Genomic DNA, 23,336 nt, shown 5'->3' on the forward strand with positions numbered 1-23,336 from the left:
CCTATTTTTTAAGGTAATTAGACCACATTTAAAACATTAAACAGTATTTATCTGTCACACACTTGAAAACTACCTCATGGTGAATAGCAAAAAAAAATTCTAAACAAAGTTATGTTATGATTTAAGATGTAATTCCTCAATTCCTCCAACAATCAGTCTTAATACTTTAACTGTAACTTATGTCATTACTGAACAAGTTTACCAAAGTACTGCAGACAGAATTATAAAGTTGGTTAAGGTTTGAATAGCTATAGATTATTTCAAAAATTATGTGTATGTCTGGAATTCAATATAGTTCTATAAAATTGATTTGGAAGAGACTAAAAAAACTTCTTTTTGACTCAACAATTAAAGGTGCTTATTTGCAAAGCCAAATGCACATAGTGGAACATACATTTAAAAATAGTTTTGAAAATCGTTTACAGTGGCAAGTGGCCCTGACATGCTCAATCCTTCTCTTTTCCATGGAGCTTGTCTCCTTTTTATTAGATCATGGCAGTTTAATCCAACTCCTCTACTCTTTGGGTATTGTTGGGCCTTGAGAGGCCCGGACGTGAGGCCTAGTGGAACTTCCTGAGCCCAGCTAAAGTTTGGCGACCTATCTCTGGCCAGCTATGACTCAGCAGGGCGCCAAATGGCCTCAGGCCTGCTACTTCCGCTTAGGAAGTTGGAGTTCTCTCACATGCACTTAAACCAATCATCTCAAAACTCACAGTATGCTATTGGCCCTTACATCTCACCCCATCCTAAAATCCCTACCCTCGTTCTCAAAGCTATATAAGCACGGCCTGTTACAATAAAGTGAGTTCCTGCTTTGACAAGACTCCCAACTTGGTGGTTTGTTCCTGACCATTGACACCCACCCTCCTCCTCAACCCCTTGGGAGGAACCAGCTGGCCTGGTCCTTCCTCAGCACTACCTGCCAGGGTAGCCCCGCAGGGTATATTAAATATCACTAAAGTAATTTCACAAACTGACTTATAGATTGAATGGACATCTTATTTAGCTTTTAAGAGTGCTAAGTCTTCTCAAAAAAAATGTATGTATATAAAGGTATCCCAATTCTGATAAGCTTAAAAATTATTAAAAAATGTATGTCTTCGTATTTAAGCCAAAAATGTGACTACATAATGTAGATCTCTTGTTTATTTTAAATTCTGTCAGCAGATCTTTTGTTCATAGTTTACTCTCTGTAGCCTCATGTGCTTTAAGTACGTAAACTCAGACACAAGCTCCTGTTCCTGTTGTCCACCTTATGAGGGCCAGGGGGTGATGTCCACCTTCTGCTCATGCCATCATTTCCCCCTGCCATTGTGGAGCTTCCCCTCCAGCCTCCTGTGAGGTGAAAGCAGGAAAGGTGTACCAGGTTTTCATCCAAAAAGAACATGCAGCCCTACAGAGAAAATAGGGAGCAGTTCATCAGTGAAACTAAAATAGACCAAGAATCACAGGAGACTGCCCTGACAGAGACTCATAAATGCTTTCTGAAGACTACAGGCTACTACTTCATAAAGCCAAAACTTGGAGAGAAGGAGGTGTCCCCAAATGTTTTCTTCAGTATCTTGCATGCATTCAGCTCTGACTTTAAAGGCTTCTGGAAGAAAGAGAACAAACTTACTGTGCAAGAAAGAGTGAAAGAAGCTGAAGAAGTGTGTAGGCAGAAAAAAGGAAAATCACTTTATAAAATAAAACCAAGACATGACTCTGGAATTAAAGCAAAGATAAGCATGAAAACATGAACAGTAAACAACAGTATGAAAAATAGTCATCACAAACTTCCATGGCATTCACCTGACAGAGGGCAGGAAGGAAGCTACAGCATTCTGATCATTTTTTCTCAACCTCATGCATAATCCTCATATTTTCTAGACAGTTTGTCACTTTTTGAATTTTACTATATGTTCATTTAAAAATGAAAAAGCAGTAGATCTATGGAGAATCTGACATCCTTTTCTTTGTATAAAAGTCTATGGTATTCTACGGATAGACCCAACAGCATGTAATAAGAGGGGATATCTGCATTGATTCTGAACTGCTACATATTGACCCACAGTCAGCCCCTATTTGACCCCTTGTCACAGCAGAGAAACTTCCCTTTCTATGGAAAACCAGACTGTCAGTGCATTTAGATTTATGGGTAAATGTTATATTAATCAGAATGATTTTAAGCTATTATGTCATTCTCTAGCCAGTCTACTTTGCTAACCAGATATGTTCTGCACCCTTTTTAACTAATCTGTTTTGCTAATCAGATACTTACAGTCTCTCTAACTGAGTAATAACCATATGTAGAAGCCAAAATCAGTTGGAAATGTTGGCGTTAAAAGAATAACTAATATTTTGGTTCCTGCTCCCGGGTCAAAAGGACACAAGAGATGATGGAACACTTCTAGCCTCTGTTAAGTTACCTACCTTCTTGATTAGAGAGGATATGGAGACCTGAAAGTGAATTCCAAGTCAGCATATCTGCAACAGGAGAGTCACATTGGAGGAAAATCAGTACTCCAGGCTTCCCAAAAGAGGGAGAGCCACTTGGTCAGCATGGCCTTGACTTATCATAGCAGATGAAAGTCATAGAATTCCTCATGAGTCCCTGAAAGTCTTTCCTACAGAGCCATTATGGACCTCAAAAGTATACAGTTAATTCTGACAGCCTACATGGTCTTAATCACCCAAAAAGAAAAATATAACTACAATATAAACAATAAGTCAGAAAATAGACTCCCTTGTCTGATAGTGACTTACAATACTATAACACTAAATCATGCCTTCTGCCTCTGCCTGTTCCTGATTAACTTCACCTATTCTAGGAGGGATGCTGGTGGGACTTTTATTGCCATGGTCTTTGTGTGAGAGTGGTCCTCACAGGATGGACGCTGGTGGGACTTTTATTGCCATGGTCTTTGTGTGAGAGTGGTCCTCACAGGATGGACGCTGGTGGGACTTTTATTTCCATGGTCTTTGTGTGAGAGTGGTCCTCAGAGGATGGACACTGGTGGGACTTTTATTTCCATGGTCTTTGTGTGAGAGTGGTCCTCAGAGGATGGACGCTGGTGGGACTTTTATTGCCATGGTCTTTGTGTGAGAGTGGTCCTCAGAGGATGGACGCTGGTGGGACTTTTATTGCCATGGTCTTTGTGTGAGAGTGGTCCTCACAGTATGGACGCTGGTGGGACTTTTATTGCCATGGTCTTTGTGTGAGAGTGGTCCTCACAGGATGGACGCTGGTGGGACTTTTATTTCCATGGTCTTTGTGTGAGAGTGGTCCTCACAGGATGGACGCTGGTGGGACTTTTATTTCCTTGGTCTTTGTGTGAGAGTGGTCCTCACAGGATGGACGCTAGTGGGACTCTTATTGCCATGGTCTTTGTGTGAGAGTGGTCCTCACAGGATGGACGCTGGTGGGACTTTTATTTCCATGGTCTTTGTGTGAGAGTGGTCCTCACAGGATGGACGCTAGTGGGACTCTTATTGCCATGGTCTTTGTGTGAGAGTGGTCCTCACAGGATGGACGCTGGTGGGACTTTTATTTCCATGGTCTTTGTGTGAGAGTGGTCCTCACAGGATGGACACTGGTGGGACTTTATTTCCATGGTCTTTGTGTGAGAGTGGTCCTCACAGGATGGACGCTGGTGGGACTTTTATTTCCATGGTCTTTGTGTGAGAGTGGTCCTCACAGGATGGACGCTGGTGGGACTTTTATTGCCATGGTCTTTGTGTGAGAGTGGTCCTCACAGGATGGATGCTGGTGGGACTTTTGTTTCTATGGTCTTTGTGTGACAGTGGTCCTCACAGGATGGACGCTGGTGGGACTTTTATTGCCATGGTCTTTGTGTGAGAGTGGTCCTCACAGGATGGACGCTGGTGGGACTTTTATTGCCATGGTCTTTGTGTGAGAGTGGTCCTCACAGGATGGACGCTGGTGGGACTCTTATTGCCATGGTCTTTGTGTGAGAGTGGTCCTCAGAGGATGGACGCTGGTGGGACTTTTATTTCCATGGTCTTTGTGTGAGAGTGGTCCTCACAGGATGGACGCTGGTGGGACTTTTATTGCCATGGTCTTTGTGTGAGAGTGGTCCTCACAGGATGGACGCTGGTGGGACTTTTATTGCCATGGTCTTTGTGTGAGAGTGGTCCTCACAGGATGGACGCTGGTGGGACTTTTGTTTCTATGGTCTTTGTGTGACAGTGGTCCTCAGAGGATGGACGCTGGTGGGACTTTTATTGCCATGGTCTTTGTGTGAGAGTGGTCCTCACGGGATGGACGCTGGTGGGACTTTTATTGCCATGGTCTTTGTGTGAGAGTGGTCCTCACGGGATGGACGCTGGTGGGACTTTTATTGCCATGGTCTTTGTGTGAGAGTGGTCCTCACAGGATGGACGCTGGTGGGACTTTTATTGCCATGGTCTTTGTGTGAGAGTGGTCCTCACAGGATGGACGCTGGTGGGACTTTTATTGCCATGGTCTTTGTGTGAGAGTGGTCCTCACAGGATGGACGCTGGTGGGACTTTTATTTCCATGGTCTTTGTGTGAGAGTGGTCCTCACAGGATGGACGCTGGTGGGACTTTTATTGCCATGGTCTTTGTGTGAGAGTGGTCCTCACAGGATGGACGCTGGTGGGACTTTTATTTCCATGGTCTTTGTGTGAGAGTGGTCCTCACAGGATGGACGCTGGTGGGACTTTTATTTCCATGGTCTTTGTGTGAGAGTGGTCCTCACAGGATGGACGCTGGTGGGACTTTTATTTCCATGGTCTTTGTGTGAGAGTGGTCCTCACAGGATGGACGCTGGTGGGACTTTTATTTCCATGGTCTTTGTGTGAGAGTGGTCCTCACAGGATGGACGCTGGTGGGACTTTTATTTCCATGGTCTTTGTGTGAGAGTGGTCCTCACAGGATGGACGCTGGTGGGACTTTTATTTCCATGGTCTTTGTGTGAGAGTGGTCCTCACAGGATGGACGCTGGTGGGACTTTTATTGCCATGGTCTTTGTGTGAGAGTGGTCCTCACAGGATGGACGCTGGTGGGACTTTTATTTCCATGGTCTTTGTGTGAGAGTGGTCCTCAGAGGATGGACGCTGGTGGGACTTTTATTGCCATGGTCTTATTGTGAGAGTGGTCCTCACAGGATGGACGCTGGTGGAACTTTTATTTCCATGGTCTTTGTGTGAGAGTGGTCCTCAGAGGATGGACGCTGGTGGGACTTTTATTTCCATGGTCTTTGTGTGAGAGTGGTCCTCACAGGATGGACGCTGGTGGGACTTTTATTGCCATGGTCTTTGTGTGAGAGTGGTCCTCACAGGATGGACGCTGGTGGGACTTTTATTGCCATGGTCTTTGTGTGAGAGTGGTCCTCACAGGATGGACGCTGGTGGGACTTTTATTTCCATGGTCTTTGTGTGAGAGTGGTCCTCAGAGGATGGACGCTGGTGGGACTTTTATTGCCATGGTCTTTGTGTGAGAGTGGTCCTCACAGGATGGACGCTGGTGGGACTCTTATTGCCATGGTCTTTGTGTGAGAGTGGTCCTCACAGGATGGACGCTGGTGGGACTTTTATTGCCATGGTCTTTGTGTGAGAGTGGTCCTCACAGGATGGACGCTTGTGGGACTTTTATTGCCATGGTCTTTGTGTGAGAGTGGTCCTCACAGTATGGACGCTGGTGGGACTTTTATTTTCTTGAGCAGCTCTAGTATTTCCACCACTGGTATGTGATTTTACCAAGGTCATTTTTTCTCCAAACTGTGTTGTCTGATGCCTTCTGGGAGGTAATTATTTAAGTGATGGTGCTATGGTAGATACTGAAAGAGGATTAAAAATAAGACATACTTGTTTTAGTACTTCCTAAATGCCTTCAAAACAAACAAAAAAAATGATACTACTAAGAAGTGCCATTGGTGTAAAAAGTAAATATTAAACTACTACAAGTTTGTATGTGAAATTAATTCTACACTCAAACTTTCAACATTTTAAAATATTCTAAGTTTCTCTAAAAAGGTACCTATTTAATGTAATGTTTGGGGCTGGAGATATGGCTTAGCAGTTAAGCGCTTGACTGTGAAGCCTAAGGACCCTGGTTCAAGGCTCGATTCCCCAGAACCCACGTTAGCCAGATGCACGAGGGGGCGCATGCATCTGGAGTTCGTTTTCAGTGGCCAGAGGCCCTGACGCACCCATTCTCTGTCTTTCTCTGCTTCTTTCTCCCTCTGTCTGTCGCTCTCAAATAAATAAATAAATAAATTTAAAAATTAATGTAATGTTTGTCTAAATATAATTTATGACAAGAAAGCAAAATTAAAACTCCTGTTGGGGAGGTGCAGAAGAGATGGATTAGTAGCTAAGGTGCTTTTCTTGAAAGCCTAAGGACCCAGTCAGTACCCATGTGGCACTTGTATCTAGAGTTTATTTGCAGTGGCTAGAGGTCCTGGCATGCCCATTCTCTCTATTTTCCTCTCTAAATAATAAATGAATAAGGACTGGAGAGATGGCTTAGCTTAGGTTAAGCACTTGCCTGTGAAGCCTAAGAACCCCGCACGTCAGCCAGATGCACAAGGGGGCGCACGCATCTGGAGCTCGTTTGCAGTGGCTGGAGACCCTGACACGCCCATTCTCCCCCCATCCGCCCCCCCCCCATTGCTCTCAACTAAATAAATAAACAAAACAAAATTTTTAAAAATAAGTACAGAACAAGATCCTGCTGATCTTAAAGGGGGATAAAAAACTTTCTGTCAATGATTTTATTACAAATTCTATGTTGATTCATTCAACAAACAAACTGAAAGAGTTGGAATCAGTCAGCAAACAAGAAAGGCCAGCCACCACTTCTGGTTTTCAAGGATGAGCACAGCCTGTCTGTGAGACACTGTAGCAAGAATGAAGCTATGGAAAGGTCAGTCCAGCTTCATGAAGCCCATCGGAAAACTGGAAAGGGCCGCTTCCACTGGCAGTTCCAGAGCCGGGTGCGGTGGCGCGGGCCTTTAATCCCAGCACTTGGGAGACAGAGGCAGGAGGGTCACTCTGAGTCTGAGGCCACCCTGAGACAGCATAGTGAGTGCCAGGTCAGCTTGACCTAGAGGGAGGCCTTAGGAAACCAAGTAGCTCTAACTTGAAAACAATAATTGAAAAGTGAATGCTTCCTACAGTGAAGCTGATGGTGAATGTTTAAGCTTATCTCTTGGCTCACCTGCTTCTCTGAATGACAAAATATGTGTATCACAAAGAGCTATTTCATCTGATAACCAAAAAAGAGAGACTGGCATTCCCAGAAATTCAGTAACTATTCAATCTTCAAATACAGCGATATCTCTTGAAGCCAAGAAAAAAGTTAAGTTTTGTCAATAAAGAAGCAGAGGATATCAAAAGGACAAGAAGGGACATCATCAGAGAAGAGGAGAAGGTCTGAAATATGAAATTCAACCACAAACCAAAAGTTTTTCAACACAGTTTGTTAGAAACCAGGTGTGGTGGCTCACAACTTTAGTCCCAGCACTTGGGAGGCTGAGGTAGGAGGATCCCAGCGAGGTAGAGGCCAGCCTGCGGCTACAAGCCTGGCCTACAGTAAAACCCTGCCTCCAAAAACAAGTGGGGGGAAAGAAACCATAGGAAGGGGGTGGGGAGATGGCTCAGTGGTTAAAGGCACTTGCTTGCAAAGGCTGTCAGGCCCAGTTTGATGCCCCAGTACCCACATGAAGCCAGAAGCACAAAGTGGCACATGCTTTTGAAGCTCCTTTGCAGTGCAGAGAAAAAGTCAATCCAGATTAGTTACTTGGAGATTGTCCTTTTAGAAGTTCTTTTATTTATTTATTTTTTTTTTTCTATACACTGTATCTGAGAATTTAACTTGGAAATCTTGTAATTGACCCAAGGTTAATTGAAATTTTACCTCACTATGAGAAAAGATAAATTTTAATTCACGCCTTTCCAAATCCATCCGCTAGTAAATAAAAATATAGAAGGAAAAGGAAAAAAAAAAAGGCTATGGTATAGCTATAGATAATACAATATAATTCTAATTTAATTTTTATTTTTCTTGCTGAAGGGTCTGTTATATTTTCACTTTTCACTGTAGATCATGACTTTTGTTCCTTCATTTTCCCCCATAATCTGCTATCCTTCCATTTACCACCTCTCCCTTTTGTTCCACTTGCTAGTTTCAGTCTTATTTTCATGTAATCTGCACACATATGGTTTTATGTATCTATAAAACTAGAACCCACAAATGAGAGAAAACGTGTGATGTTTGTCTTTCTGTGGTTAACTTATTTGGCTTAATATCTCCAGTCACATTCATTTTACCTCTTCAAACAAAATGATTTTCTTTTTTATATTTTAAAAACTTTTTGGTTATTTATTTGCAAGCAGAGAAATAGAGAGCACAACAGGGGCTCTTGCCACTGCCAATAAAGACCAGATGTGTGTGTGGCTTTGTGCATCTGGCTTTCTGCATCAATGGGGAATCAAATGTGCTTCACAAGCACGTGCCTTAAGCCACTGAACCTTCATCTCTCCAGCCCAACGTGACTTCTTTCTATAAACTGGAAGAAGTTATTTTTTAGCTGAAAAAGAAAATCCATTGTGTTTATTAACCTCATTTTCTCTATCTGTTCCTCTGTTGATGGACATCTGGATCTTTTCTTTTGATGACTGTCAAGTCCTCATCACAACTCTCCTGCTTCACTGTATTAATCTTTTCTTTAACAAATTATTATTTAAATTGTACAAGTCTAATTAATTTGCATATTGATAGTTTATGAGAAGTATCTTATAATTTTTTCCCCTTTTCTGACTTTGTACGTGTGTCAAGCTTTTCTCTTCATTTATCTAGTTAATTGGGATGAGCAGTGGTCTGCCTGGCAGCTTTCTCACATTTCACATATTTACATGTTCTGTTCTATTTTAATTTCAGTTTGTAACATGCTTTTTACCTTTATTCTTTTATTCTTATTAAATAATACATCTTCATCTCTGTTTTATGTGTGACAATAGGTGGCAACTATTATTTTACATTATAAATTTAAAAATTATATTATAAAATAAATTAACAGTTCTAGCTAAAATATTTGTTGGATGTAAGACATGGCTCAGCGGTTAAAGGCCCTTGCTTGCAAAGTCTGATGGCCACAGGTTGAATTCCCCAGTACCCACATAAAGCCAAATGAACAAAGTGGTGTATGCACCTGGAGTTCATCTTCACCTGTTTCTTTTTCTCTCCCCACTCCCTACTATCTCTTGTTCTCTGTCTCTCTGTATGTGTGTTTGCAAGTTAAAAAAAAAATAAAATAACTATTTGTCATTCTTTGCATTAAGACTTTGTTTCTATAGCTCTCTACCACATAAGGTTAAAATTTGTCATCCCTCTACAGAAAGGTCCCAAAAGTTTAATAAGATATAATTATTGGGCTGGAGAGATGGCTTAGCAGTTAAGCGCTTGCCTGTGAAGCCTAAGGACCCCGGTTCGAGGCTCAGTTCCCCAGGTCCCACGTTAGCCAGATGCACAAGGGGGCGCATGTGTCTGGAGTTCGTTTGCAGAGGCTGGAAGCCCTGGCGCGCCCATTCTCTCTCTCTCTCCATCTGTCTTTCTCTCTGTGTCTGTCGCTCTCAAATAAATAAATAAAAATTTTAAAAAATTTTTTAAAAAAGATATAATTATTAAGCTATTTGCCAAGTCAGTTGACTTACAGTGACTGTGTTTTACAGCACTTTGTTTGGTTCCACTTAACCACAGGAAGACTTGTTCGGTCCATAGCAGCTGTCGTTAGTGAATTTCTCTTTGTCCTGGCAAATGCTTTTGCTTGCACTTATTGACAACCTCCATACATACTCACAATATAACACGATCATAATCCACTCCTACCTCCCTTCTTTGTCCTCCCTCCCACCTGCTCCACTGAAACTCTTTCATTGCACATTTTTAAGCTTACTTTCATTTTTTTTAATTCATTGAAATGGCTACAGGTAATTTAGATTACATTTGGCATTAAACTATATGTTTATAAACTGGATTAGATGCAATATTCCATTTTTGCTCAGTCCATGGTGTGTCTCTATGATTATTTCATTCCCATGATAATATATTCCTCAAATACTTGTGTTTTAATGTTCCTTCCAATGATTTTAATGTTGCTCTGAAAACTTACCTTCATATAAGATAGCCTCCTTTATAATTAAAAAGTAATATTATTTGTAGACAAGAGATCTGTTTATTTCTCATCATTTTATCTAGCATACATATATTAATAATCATACCATCATTTTCAATAAAATTTTACATATTATTATGTTGCTCAAGTAAACATTTTCAAATATAAAAATATAAATTAATATCTTTTTCATTTAAAATGTTGACATGTCAAAGATAGTGTTTTATTCCACTGAAATAACTGCAGCAGGAATGGGATGAGTCAACACAGTGGGAGTAGCTCTGGATTTCTGGTTCCAGATCCACTTGAGAATATGCTGTTTCACTGTCCAGATGAACAGTTGGTGCAATTCTAAAAGAAAAGTTCTTTAAAGAGACATCTACCCTTTAAATGTTTCATTTAACATTTTCTTTTCTTTTTTTTTTTTTCTTTTTTAGATGTAGTGTCTCTCTCTAAGCCAGAATGACCTGGAATTTACTATGTAGGCTCCAATTGACTTTGAACTCACAGCAGTCCTCATATCTCAGCCTTCTCAGTGCTGAGACTGAAGGAGTGGGCCACCGTGCCCAGCCCATTTACCATTTTCTTAACTTAGTTGGTATTTCTGTAGTTTTTTATTTTATTTATTTATTCATTTATTTGAGAGAGAGAACAAGAGAAAGAGGTAGACAGAGAAAGAAAGAATGGGTGCACCAGAGCCTCAGCCACTTAAAACAAACTCCAGATGCATGCACCACCTTGTGCATCTGGCTTTATGTGAGTCCTGGTGAATTGAACCCAGGTCCTTAGGTTTTGTGGGAAAGTGTCTTAACCTCTGAATCATCTGTTCAGCCCTATTTCTGCATTTTCCTTCATGACTAAGAGCGTGTTTATCTCATGTAACATACTGCCCATCCCCCCATCATACAAATAAGACCACTTTGAACACTTAAGAAAATTTCCTTCTCTTACTCTTCCCATATTTCAGTATTGGTAGGATTCTTATAACAACATAGATCCTGGCATCACTCTGAAAACTGTAATTATCTGACAACATACTTAATAACTGGTTGATCTTAGAAATCCCTGTACAATAGTCACAAGTTACTTTCTACAAATTGTTCAATGTTCCTTTTATCTGGGTTGTTCAGACCCCAAATTCATTGCAATTTTTCACTCCTTAATTTCAGGAAAAAACTGATCAATATTTTTGAATAAAATACTGTAACAACTTTAAAACAGTGAATAAAAGCACATTATTTTCAGCAAAATAAAAAGAACATGATTCAGAACAAATATACAAAGTCATTGATGGAAAGAGATGTTTATAAGGCAATTATGTCTTACTTATCATAATGAATGTCCAATATATGGCAGTGGATATAGCTCCATTGGGAAGAGTGCTTGACTAATTTGCATGAAGCTCTGAGTTCAATCCTCACCAATGCATGAACCAGGTAGTTGTGGCATGTGCCTGAAGGATCCTAAGTTCAAGCTCATCCTCAGCTACATAGCGAGTCTGAGGCCAGCCTGAGAGACATATGAGCCTGTCTCAACAACATAAGACAAATAGATGTGTGTGTGGAGAGAAAGAGAGAGAGAGAAAGGAAAATTAAGTGCAGAGAAAAATCACAGACTTCAATCTAAGAATCCAAGTACCAGGGACTTGCCATCTCATTTTATCTTACTACTCATGATAGAATAATGGATCATCTATAGAAAAATCCATATAGGCCTAGAGAGATGGTTTAGCACTTAAGGCACTTGCATGCAAAGCCTAAGAACCTGGTTTGACATAAGCCAGATGCACAAGGTGGTGCATGTACACAATGTGGTGCATGTCTGGAGTTCATTTACAGTGACTAAGGTCCTGGAGTTCCAATTCTTTATCTGCCCCTCCCTTCCTCCCCCTCCCCTCCTCCCTCCTCTCTTTGTCTCTAATAAATAACTCTTTTTCTCAATTTTTATTAACATTTTCCATGATTATAAAAAGTATCCCATGGTAATACCCTTCCTCCCCCCCCCCACTTTCCCCTTTGAAATTCCATTCTCCATCATATCCCCTACCCATCTCAGTCTCTTTTATTTTGATGTCATCATCTTTTCCTCCTCTTATGATGGTCTTGTGTAGGTAGTGTCAGGCACTATGAGGTCATGGATATTGAGGTCATTTTATGTCTGGAGGGAGCACGTTGAAGGGAGTCCTGCCCTTCCTTTAGCTCTTACATTGTTTCTACCAACTATTCCACATTAGACCCTGAGCCTTGGAAGGTGTGATCAAGATGTTACTCAGTACTCCAGTCACTTCTTTCCAGCACTATGATACCTTCTGAGTCATCCAAGTTCACTGCCATCTGAAAAGAGAGAAAAGTGAGAGTAGCATTGATACAAGTGTATAAATATTAAGAGAAGTGCTTACTGGGCAGTTTGATAGGCATAGTACATACATTTATCCAGACATCAGCAGATCTTCTATGTTTTGATTGGAGACATCCATTGTAGGACTGGGTGATCTTATTGGATTTATCTGCATTTTATTTTTCATTTGCACTGTGGTCTGCCCATAACAATGCAGGTGGTAGGGAGAGTGGGACTGAAGTCCTGGTGGGTGGGCGAGTTGTGCGGCTTTCACGTGGGGCAGATGGAGGAGGTGGCTTTGGCATGGGGCAGGGGAGCAAGGGGCTTTAGCAGACAGTGGGAAGCAAGGGCCTTTGGCACATGGTAGGGGCGTGAGCCGGGTGTGGGAGTCAGTGGCTGTGGCGGGGGCGGGAGGGGGGGAGCATGAGGGGCCTTGGCAGGGGGCAGGAGAGAAGGGGTCTTTGGCGTGGTGTTGAGGGAGCGGGTCGCTCGCCTGTGCATAGCAGCGCAGGTGGAGCTATGCTGGCCTGTGTCCCCTTGCCCGCAGCTAGTGAGGAGTTACCTGAGGCTGGGACTATGGCTGGGAAGGCTGCCTGGAGGACTTGGGGGACTGGTGGCTTACCAGAGAGGGTGGGAATCAGCTGATTCCCTTTTATGTCACTCTGCGCCCTCACACTGGAGGTCTATTACAGACTGCTCTCCCCTAAGAGTCCCAGTGGACCCTTAATGTCTTGTTTTTCCTTCCCCAGAGAGGTGTGGTGTGGTTAGGCAATAAGTAGAAACATTTACCATAACAATTACCTAAAGCTTAGAATCTCATCCTCTATTATATACCAAAGCAGATTTGGTATCTGAGCCACATTTATTGTAGGCCACATGTGGGCCATGTTCCTTCCAAGTAGCCAAACAAATACCCTTTCCTGATAGCACAAACTGTGACTTTAGATACACAACCCTTGTTTAATTAGACACTATTGGGATTTGGACTTCTCTAATTTTACATTTCATTGATCACTGTCCAACACTTTTATTTTTATTTTATTTTATTTATTTATTTGAGAGCGACAGACAGAGAGAGAAAGACAGATAGAGGGAGAGAGAATGGGCGTGCCAGGGCCTCCAGCCTCTGCAAACGAACTCCAGACGCATGCGCCCCCTTGTGCATCTGGCTTACATGGGCCCTGGGGAACCGAGCCTCGAATGGGGTCCTTAGGCTTCACAGGCAAGCACTTAACCGCTAAGCCATCTCTCCAACCCTGTCCCACACTTTTAATATTTACTCATATGTATCTTCTCAGGGTTTATAGCATTATAAATTGAGAAAACCCTGTGGTATTTTGAAATGTGGCCCAACTTTCTATGAGACACACTTGTCACTCACCTCACCAAGCCTGCTGAGACCTAAGCCAGACAGAGATCTAGGAGGACAGGGGTGCTGGATGTGAATGCCGAACAGTCCGCCATATGAAAGGTAGCTGCTTTGGTGGAGGTACCATCATTACCTCCTACATATTTTGAAAGAAAATCCTCCCCATCAATTTAGAAGCTCTGGTTAAGAATTTAATCAATGTCCTCACACTCATTCCATCTCAGAATGCTCTTCTCATATCCCACTGGGTTTCCAATTATTTGTTTCAAAAACAAGTTCCCACTCATCAGTTTCTGCCACTCCTGATGAGTATTTTATTTACATACGTTAAATATCTTTCAGTGCTCTGTGGAATCCCAAGTGCTTTTCAGAGATAATCTCCACTCCCCTTGCACACTGCACTTACATGTGATATCACAACCACTCCCTGGCAAGAAGGTGAGATCATGGAGTCTGAACCTTTATCTGGGGTTTCAGAAACTCTTCCACACACTTCACAAGCACTCACTTGAGGAGGACACCAAATCCAACCAACTACATATAGCTATTTGCTCATTCACTCACCCAGACCCTGGAGATACACAATGCAGTTCCTCTGCATGTTGCCATTGTAGGAGTCAGAGTAGAATGGAAACCTATTTATGTGAGACTATGTGTCATAGGATAAGCACAATAAAGTCCTTTGTATGGTGATGATAAGACATTTATTTCTGCTCTCTTTCTCTACTGCTCCCTCCCTTCAGTTGAAATCAACACCCTCTTGATGCTAATGTAATGAATATTGGACATCTGGATCTGGGAATTATCTTCCTCATTGAAACTGGAGTTAGGATGGTTGGGAAATGTTTCCTCCTTTGCTTTTACAGTTTCTCTTTGTTCACTGTGATCCACAGACCTAATTTTCAACCAACTAGCCTCAGCCAACTCCTTGCTCCTGTTCTCCAAGGGGATTCCTCAAACAATGGTGGCCTTTGGGTGGAAATATTTCCTGGATGATGTTGGATGCAAACTTGTCTTTTATTCCTATGGAGTGGGCACAAGGGTTTCCTTGAGTACTATCTGCCTCTTCAATGGATTAAACTCAACCCCAGTATCTGTAGGTGGATGGAAGTCAAGATGAGATCTCTAAAGTTCATTGGCTTCTGCTGTTTCCTGCGCTGGATCCTGCACCTTTTGATAAGTTCAGTTATTGCCATATTCATGAGTGTTTCACAGAATAGTAAAAACTTTATTGTGGAAACCCACTACACTTCTTGTTCCTGGACAATAGACAAGAGATTTGGGGCATTCTATGCAGTCTTATACTTTTCTCTTGACTTGATAAGTCCAGTATGTATGGTCTGGGCCATTGGATCCTTGGTCCTTGTTCTTCACAGGCACAAACTGAGAGTCCAACATATTCACAGCCTCAAAGTCTCCCTCAGACAGTCCCATGAAGTCAGAGCCACCTGTGCCATTCTACTCCTGGTGAGCTCCTTCGCTGTGGTTTAATCTGTCTACACCACGTTAACTATTTGCATGACGCGAGTTGCAATTCCAGGCCAGTGGACAGTGAACAGTGCTGTGCTGTGGCGTCCTGTTTTCCAGCATCCAGCTCCTTTGTGCTCAGCCTCAGGGGTACCTGAGTCTCTCGGCTCTGCTCCACCTGCAAAAAGAAGAAGACAGTGTTTGCCAGTCCGGATGTGGAGTTGTAAATTTGTCTTGTTGCTAGATTTCAGTCACTTTTGCCCCCAATATGTGTAAACATTTATCAGTGTGACCATTTGCAGTGATGTAGGGCAAACAAAGCCAGTAATCAATTATTCAGTTAATTTTACAAAGATTTCTAAATACAGTTGTGATTTGAGTGTGAAATTCCCCCCCCCCCCAAGAGGCTAGTGTGCTTGAGTGCTTGGTTCTCAGCTGGTGGAACTGTTTGTGAAGGTAGTAGAGCCTATAGGAGCCAGAACTGGTGAGCCATTGTGCACAGGCTTGAGGTTTATAGTCTGGACCCACTTCCTGCTCTGTCTCTATGATTCCTGATTACATAAGCAAGGTGGTCAACTGGCTTCCCATTCCTATCACCATGCCTTCCTCATTGTGATGACTAAACCTTCTGAAACTTTAAGCCTAAATAAGCCCTTCCTTCCTCCCTTAAGCTGTCTCTTTTCTGTCAAGTGTTTTGTCACAGCAATGTAGAACGTAAATAACATAATAATTCTGTAAATATCTTCAAAGAAGTTCAAGGAATTTTTGAAACAGTGTAAGAAAATTTCTATTTTCAAGGAAATTTCTTATTTGTAGTCTTGTGAAGACGTATGAGAAATTTTTAAAAAATATATATATTGAAGACTTAATGTGTAAAAGAGCTTGCTGTGACAATGTGAGGCCAAGGTTGGATCTGCAGGGACTCATAAAGCCAAGTGTGATAGTGTGAACACTGTGGCGACAGTGGAAGCAGAGATGGCGATGCCGAGCCGCAGAAAGCCCAAGGTTAGATTGGCTGACACACACAGCAGGGAACAAGAAAGAGCCTCCAACAAGGTAGAAGGTAAGAACAAACACCTGAAATTGTCCTTTGTCCTCCACATGCATTCTGCGACCTGTGGGCACCTGTACTTTCATGCAAACATACACAGCACACGAGAGAGAGAGAGAGATAATGGGGCCCAGTTATTTTTGACTGAAAAGTCATCTTTAATGAGACCATGCTGCCAAAAGGCTAGGAGATATGTTCTAACCTGACAACAAGTAGCTTGTTTGAGACTCCGACATTCCTTACTCCTGGACATTTCTGCACTCTCATGTGTGTTGTCCAAATTGGGATCAGGAATTTGAGAAACATTGTGGTGTCTGAACACATGGCTGGGCCATTAATAAGCAGATGGAAGGTGAATGACAGAGGAAGGAAAAAGGATGTTAAACATTCTAGTACCTGGGTATTGTGGTGCACGCCTTTAATTCTAGCACTCAGAAGGCAGAGATAGGAGAGTTGCTATGAGTTTGAGGCCATCCTGAGACTACATAGTGACTTCCAAGTCACCCTGTGCTAGAACACCCTACATCAAATAAATAATAAACACTCTGTGTGGTGGTTTGATTCAGGTGTTGCCCATAAACTTAGGTGTTCTGAATGCTAGGTTCCCAGCTGATGTAGAGTTGGAAATTCATGCCTCATGGAAGCAGTGTATTGTTGGGGGCAGGCTTATGGGTGTTATAGCCAGTTTCCTTTTGCCAGTGTTTGGCACACTCTCCTGTTGCTATTGTCCACCTTATGATGGCCAAAGGATAATGTCCATCCTCTGCTTGTGCCATCATTTTTCCCTGCCATCATGGAGCTTCCCCTTGAACCTGTAAGCCAAAATAAACCTCTTTTTCCCACAAGCTTCTCTTGGTCAGGTGATTTCTACCAGCAATGCAAACCTGACTGCAACAGTAAAGTGGTACCAGGAGTGGGGTTGCTGCTAGACACCTGACTGTGTGGCTTTGGCCTTTTGGAGCTGATTTTCAAGAGGCATGTGGAAGGATTTGAAACCTTGGCTTAAGAGATGCATTGCAGTGATATAAGTACAGCTTTATGGACTATTCTTGTCAGAGTTGAAAGACCTGAATGCAGTAAGAACTATGGACTATGAGGTTTGGCTTATGAAGGTGAGAAAAAGCTTTGCTTGGACTGGGCTAGTAGTTTGTGTAAGGCTTGCTTTTATGCCCATGTCCTGAGTTATGCAGGGTTGCTTTGCATAGAAATGAACTGGCATTAGCAGAGGGATATGTCACAGAAAGAAAAATCTTTGGGTGAACTTCTGCCCATTCAGCTGCAATTGAGCGATTACAACCTTTGAGATGGGGCCAGTTGACCTACCCTGGGGCAACAGGAAGAATGTAGACACTTTTGAAGTACTTCTGAGTGCTCAAGGAGTGTTCTATTCTTCAAAGTCTGCTTTATTCCCCCCTGGATTAACAAATTGTCACCCTACCTGGTATTGTGGAGTATAAGAAATGCAGGAAAGAGAGGGTCATTGAGTCTGCAACATGGTCATGTGTTTTGGAAATGGTCATGGGCAGTGTGAAGCAGGTTTGCTGGATACCTGCATGGAGACCCAATGGAGCCATGAGGATGAACCATGAATTGGTGGAGACCCAGTGGAGCTTCTGGGACCATGAGATGGCTGCTAAGGAAAGCTGCTGGCCCTGATGAAGTTCTCCAGGACTTTGAGTAGCCTAGCTGGAAGTGCAGAATTGGAATTCCAGAGACTTATTGTTGGTTAGAATTAGTAGACTTGGACATTTGTCACTGGCTAGAGTTGTTGGGCTTGAAGCTACAAAGTTTGATGTTTGCCCTGCTAGAGTTGTTGGATTTGGAGATACAGACTTTGATGTTTGCTCTGTTTAAATCATGTATTGCTTGAATATTTCTTTGCTATGCCCAATGCCATCTTTTGCAGTGTGAATGTTTATTCTGTGTCATTATGGGTTTTTTTGGGGGAGAAGGAGGTTGGTATTATGGCTAAGTTAAAAGAGCTTGGACTATGGGAATGTTTGAACATCATTAGGATTGATAAAAACTATGGGGACTTTTAAAGCCAGGTTATTTTAAAAAGTTGTATCCAGTCAGAGGAGATAGCTCAGGCAGTAAAGTGCTTGCTGTGCAAACAGGAAGACCTGAGTTCAATCCCCAAGACCACATTTCAAAAACAAACAAACAGGCAGCTGGTCATGAGAGAACATGCCTTTAATCCAAATACTTGTGAGGCTGAAGTAGGAGGATCGCTATGCATGTGAGGCTTACTTGCTAGTGTGAGGCCTTACCTTAAAAAGCAAAAAATAAAGAGTCAGTGTTGGGTTGGAGAGGCCCTGGCATGTCCATTCTCTCCCTCCCCCCTCTCATTAATAAATTATGTAAAAAATATTTTAAAAAGTCAGTGTTAAGAAAAATCTTTTTCCCTGGGTCGACACAAAAACACATCTTCTCCCCAGATAAGGTACAGATGACAGACCTTGGTGTGTTCTCTCTCTTTCCTTGCAAATAAATAAATAAAAGAAAAAGCAAAGCTCCTTCTGGTCCATGTAGACTCTGGATGCTAATTCCAGGAGCCTTTAGAAGCATGCAGCTGAGCCTTTCTTTGCTTGAAATGACATTCTCATTCCCACACGGCATTATTGGTGCCACAAGAGCTACAATACCCAGGAGCATCTGAGCCCTTAAGCCAATCAAAACCCAAGAAATGGACATACCCATTCATGCACTATGATAGAGTGGGAATTTGATTAAGATTTACCAACTAGTGGTGGGAGAAAGGGCTAATCAAAATCTAAGAGGGTATGCATAAATCATATGGAAACCTGCTATTTTGGACAATGGTACACCTAGAAGCCATATAATGTTACTAGAAAATTTTCAGTGCCAAGGATGGTATACCTTCCAAGGAGTTGTTGGACAGGATGGTTTCTGATGCCCTCAAAACAATACAGGCCATTTCTGAGGCTCTTTGTTTCCCACCAGGAATAGATAGTAAGACTCTATTGCTGAAGACTCCACAGTCTTGGGCTGAAAAGTCACTGAGAAATCCTCCTGGAGCTGAACTGAAAATCTCCACATAGACCAGCTGACAGAAAGCTGGAAAGAAAGCTACATTGTATGCATGGGAGGGAGAGAAATCACCAGTGGATATAAACAACAGTGGATACTGAAAGCCTTAAATTTGGCCAGCTAGGCCAAATGAGCTAATAGGTGCCATAGTAGAATTTCTGTTATGGGGAAAACCAACCACTCTCTAATTAGACTGGAAGCCCAAGTCCATGGGAGGGAATACATGCCTGATACTGAAAACCTATGACAGGGGAAGTCATAAGACCTAGGGCTCTAATTCATGATGGTATCTGGATAAATGATTATATTATGCTTACCAAACTACCTGGTAAGCACTTTCTTAGTGTTCATGCCCATATATTAATGCTACTCTCATTTTTGGTTGAAGAAGCTTCTCTTTTCAGATGTCTGTGACCTTGGGATAACTCAGAAAGCACCATAATACTGAGAAGTGGCAGAGGAGTACTCAGCACTGAAACATCACTATCACACCTTCCAAGGTTTGGGGTCTGTTGTGGAAGAGGTGGCAGAAAGAATGTAAGAGCCAAATGAAGGGTAGAACTCCTTACTTTGCACTCTTCCAGACATAAAATGGCCTGGCTATCCATGACTTCACAGTGCCCAACACTACCTACATAAGACCATCATAATAGGAGGAAAAGGTGATGGCATAAAAACAACAGAGAGACTAATTGAGAGGGTAATGGAGTATAATGGGGAAAGTGGAGGAGGGAATTACCATGATTTATTGTCTGTTGCAGTCAGGTTCACATTGCTGGCAGAAATCACCCAACCAAAAGCAGCTTTGGGGAACAAAGGGTTTATTTTAGCTTACATACTCGAGGGGAAGCTCCATGATGGCTGGGGAAAATGATGGCATGAGCAGAGGGTGGACATCACTCCCTGACCAACATAAGGTGGACGACAATATCAACAGGAGAGTGTGCCAAACACTAGCATGGGGAAACTGCTTACAACACCCATAAGCCCACCCCCAACAATACACCACCTCCAGGAGGTGCTATTTCCCAAATCTCCATCAGGTGGGAACCTAGCATTCAGAACACCTAAGTTTATGGGGGAACACCTGAATCAAACCTCCACATTGTCTATAACTATGAAAGTTGTCAATAAAAATAATAATCGTAGAGCTGAGCATGGTGGTGCATGCCTTTAATCCCAGCACTAAGGAGAACTGTGAGTTCAAGGCCACCCTGAGACTACATAGTGAGTTCCAGGTCAGCCTGGACTAGAGTGAAACCCTACATTAAAAAAAAAAATCAGTAAATAAAGGAACAACAACAAAAAAAAAATAGACTTACCCATTAGTCTTTTGAGCTTGGTGTCAACCCCATAGGTGCAAAGAAAAAAGAAAGTATGAAGCATCACACTGTTTTCGCTAAAGAGAGGTGGGATTGAAGCTCTACTGGCCTGTGCAAGGTAGAGCCCCTGGGGCTCTTGAACTCATCACCCTACTTCCCTAGTCCACATGCCTCTGATGCATCTGGTGCAGGTGGATGCGTCCCTCATTCCTGTCCCAAGTTCCCAAGCCTCAAGTGAGAGTCTCTTTGGTTTACTACCATCCAGACTTCTAGATTGGGGCACTAGCATCCCTCAGCACCCAGCCCCATGTCTGACCGCCAGTAGGATAGATTATGTAGACTATGGCACAGAAGAGTCTGAAATTCTACAAAGGTTCCAGATGGAGGACATTCAACAGGAAGAGGATGGTGTGGAGACTGGGGTTTAGGAAGGAGAGTGTTCATTCACTTCACAGTGGTAGTTCAGTTAGTGAGCCAACAGGGTGCTGGTGGAAACTACCAACTGGGTGGAGGGGCAGCGTTATGTGACAGGTGATCCAAAGCATATGGACAGGACTGTGGAATGCTGACCCTGGGTCTTACTGTCAGGCTTCAAGAAGAAAAGTGTACCCAACTTCTGTGGTCTGCTCAGTATAGCCACAGCAGCCTGTGGCAAGGATCGGGTCCTGTATACCGAGCCTCAGACCTCAGAGTCTTTCTGCCTATGTGCCTATTGTTATGGGTGGACATAGTGATTACGAGGACCATAAGGAGAGAGCAAACACCAGTGGTTTCTGGTTCTGGTATTTCCTCTGAACTGAGAAATTAGGTAGGTGTGTGGCAGGAGGGAGATCTGTGGGAGGAAAGATGGGTTGTTAGCAAGGCCCTTTCATGGACCTGGCTCTCCCCATTGTGGCAGGGTCGGGTGAACTTGGAGGACATATTTGTGTACTTTTCCCAGGAGGAGTGGGAACTCCTTGAGGAGGCTCAGAGACTTCTGTCCTGCCATGAAGTGATGCTAAAGAACTTTGCACTTACGGCCTCTCTGGGTAAGGGCATCATACCCACCCCACTGTTCTGGGATGTGCTCTGCCCTTCCTACTTCTCCCATGTCCCTCACTGCCATGGCCTCTTGGGTTTGAGTAGTCCCAGGCCCTGCTATTCTGGAAGCTCTCGGGGCATGTCCGAGAGTCGGGCACCTTACAGCCAGGCGAGTGGATCTTATAATTCCTTTCCTTTCACTGCTGGTGCCTCTATGTATCCATGACTTGTGTTTGCCCCAGATTCTACCCTCTTTCTCTGGGTTGATATCTCCTCTGAATTGTCTGTACCAGTTATTGTAGTGACCACCGTGGCCACCACTGGTAGGGAGAACTGTGCAAACATAGCGAAATATATCTAGTTCTGCTTTCTAGGATGGGACACCAAGCCAAGTGTTGGCCACACACCTGCCCTGTCAGGCCTTTGTGGGTATGTATCTTCCATGCTTCGTGTAATGGCTTCACTGGGCCTGGGGAGTAAGTTGTGGGCACTTGGGTGAGAGGACATGTCTCCAGCCTTTGTCAGAGAGACTCTCAGTGGATGTGACCCTAGTGAGGGATAGGGAAATGTGTGTGAGGGTGGAACTCAAACCATTCATAACCCTTCTTTCGCCTGTAGTGTTTGTTTTTTTAGTGCAAGACCATTGTCTATGATTCATTTTGTCTTCTTTCTCGTGCACACACTTATTTATACATGGTCCTCTCCGTTGCTCCATGTATGGTGCTTTCTACCATTAGCATATAGGCCAATATCATGAGGTGTGCCTATGCCCCAAGTAATCCTTAAACACTAGCTTCATAGTTGCAATCTGATCTTCTTGAGCAGGAAAATATCCTTTATTAGAGGCTCCCATCTTCTTCCTGTGCTCTATACCATAATTATGTTTCTTCTTAACCTGTTCCTCCTCCATTGTGACACTCAGACACAAGCTACTACAACGCCATCCTTTACTCGACTTGAGTTGAATCCTTGTCCTGACCTCCTGTTGCAGTTGTAGGCAGGCACCACACATATACCCTTGAGTCAGTTTGTACCTGGCCAGTGTGTCTCTGCTTTCAGGTTGCTGGCATGGAGAAGAAGTCACACTCTGAGAAGAGCACTTTGCAGAAAGAGTGTCACAGTGCAAGATTACCACAACAGACTGTTCTACCAAGAAGGTCCCTCCCTGTGAGATATATGGTCCAGTCCTGAAAGAAATTTCACAGCTGCCTAAGCTCCAGAAAACTCACCCTGGGGAGAATCCATGTACATGTATGGAATATGGAAAGCAATTGTGGTTTAAGTATAAACCTCAAGGCCCAGAAGCACACTGAGGATAACCCCTGTAGGAGAGATGAGGGGGAGTCATTTTGTGTGAAGAACTCTCCCTCCAACCCTCAGAAATGCCTTTTATGGCAGAAAAAAAGTTGTAAGGACTTCCCAAGGAGCTCAAGCATTTTCCACCACCATGCCCTCATCATCAGTGGAAGCCACATCATGGCACCAAGCACAGGAAGGCTTTTCACAGTGGACAGAGCCATTACAAGTGCAGTGAGCATGGGAAGGCCTTCAGCTGCAAAGACTCACTTGTTCAGCACCAG

The 23,336-nt window shown here is 43.0% G+C and overlaps 1 pseudogene; it reads left to right on the forward strand.

The window, feature by feature from the left end:
- Nucleotides 1-1,385: 1,385 nt before the first annotated feature.
- Nucleotides 1,386-15,588, forward strand: LOC123454609 (annotated as a pseudogene).
- Nucleotides 15,589-23,336: the final 7,748 nt, after the last annotated feature.

The sequence above is a fragment of the Jaculus jaculus genome, chromosome 14 (genome assembly GCF_020740685.1).
Source record: "Jaculus jaculus isolate mJacJac1 chromosome 14, mJacJac1.mat.Y.cur, whole genome shotgun sequence".
Classification (NCBI taxonomy): domain Eukaryota; kingdom Metazoa; phylum Chordata; class Mammalia; order Rodentia; family Dipodidae; genus Jaculus; species Jaculus jaculus.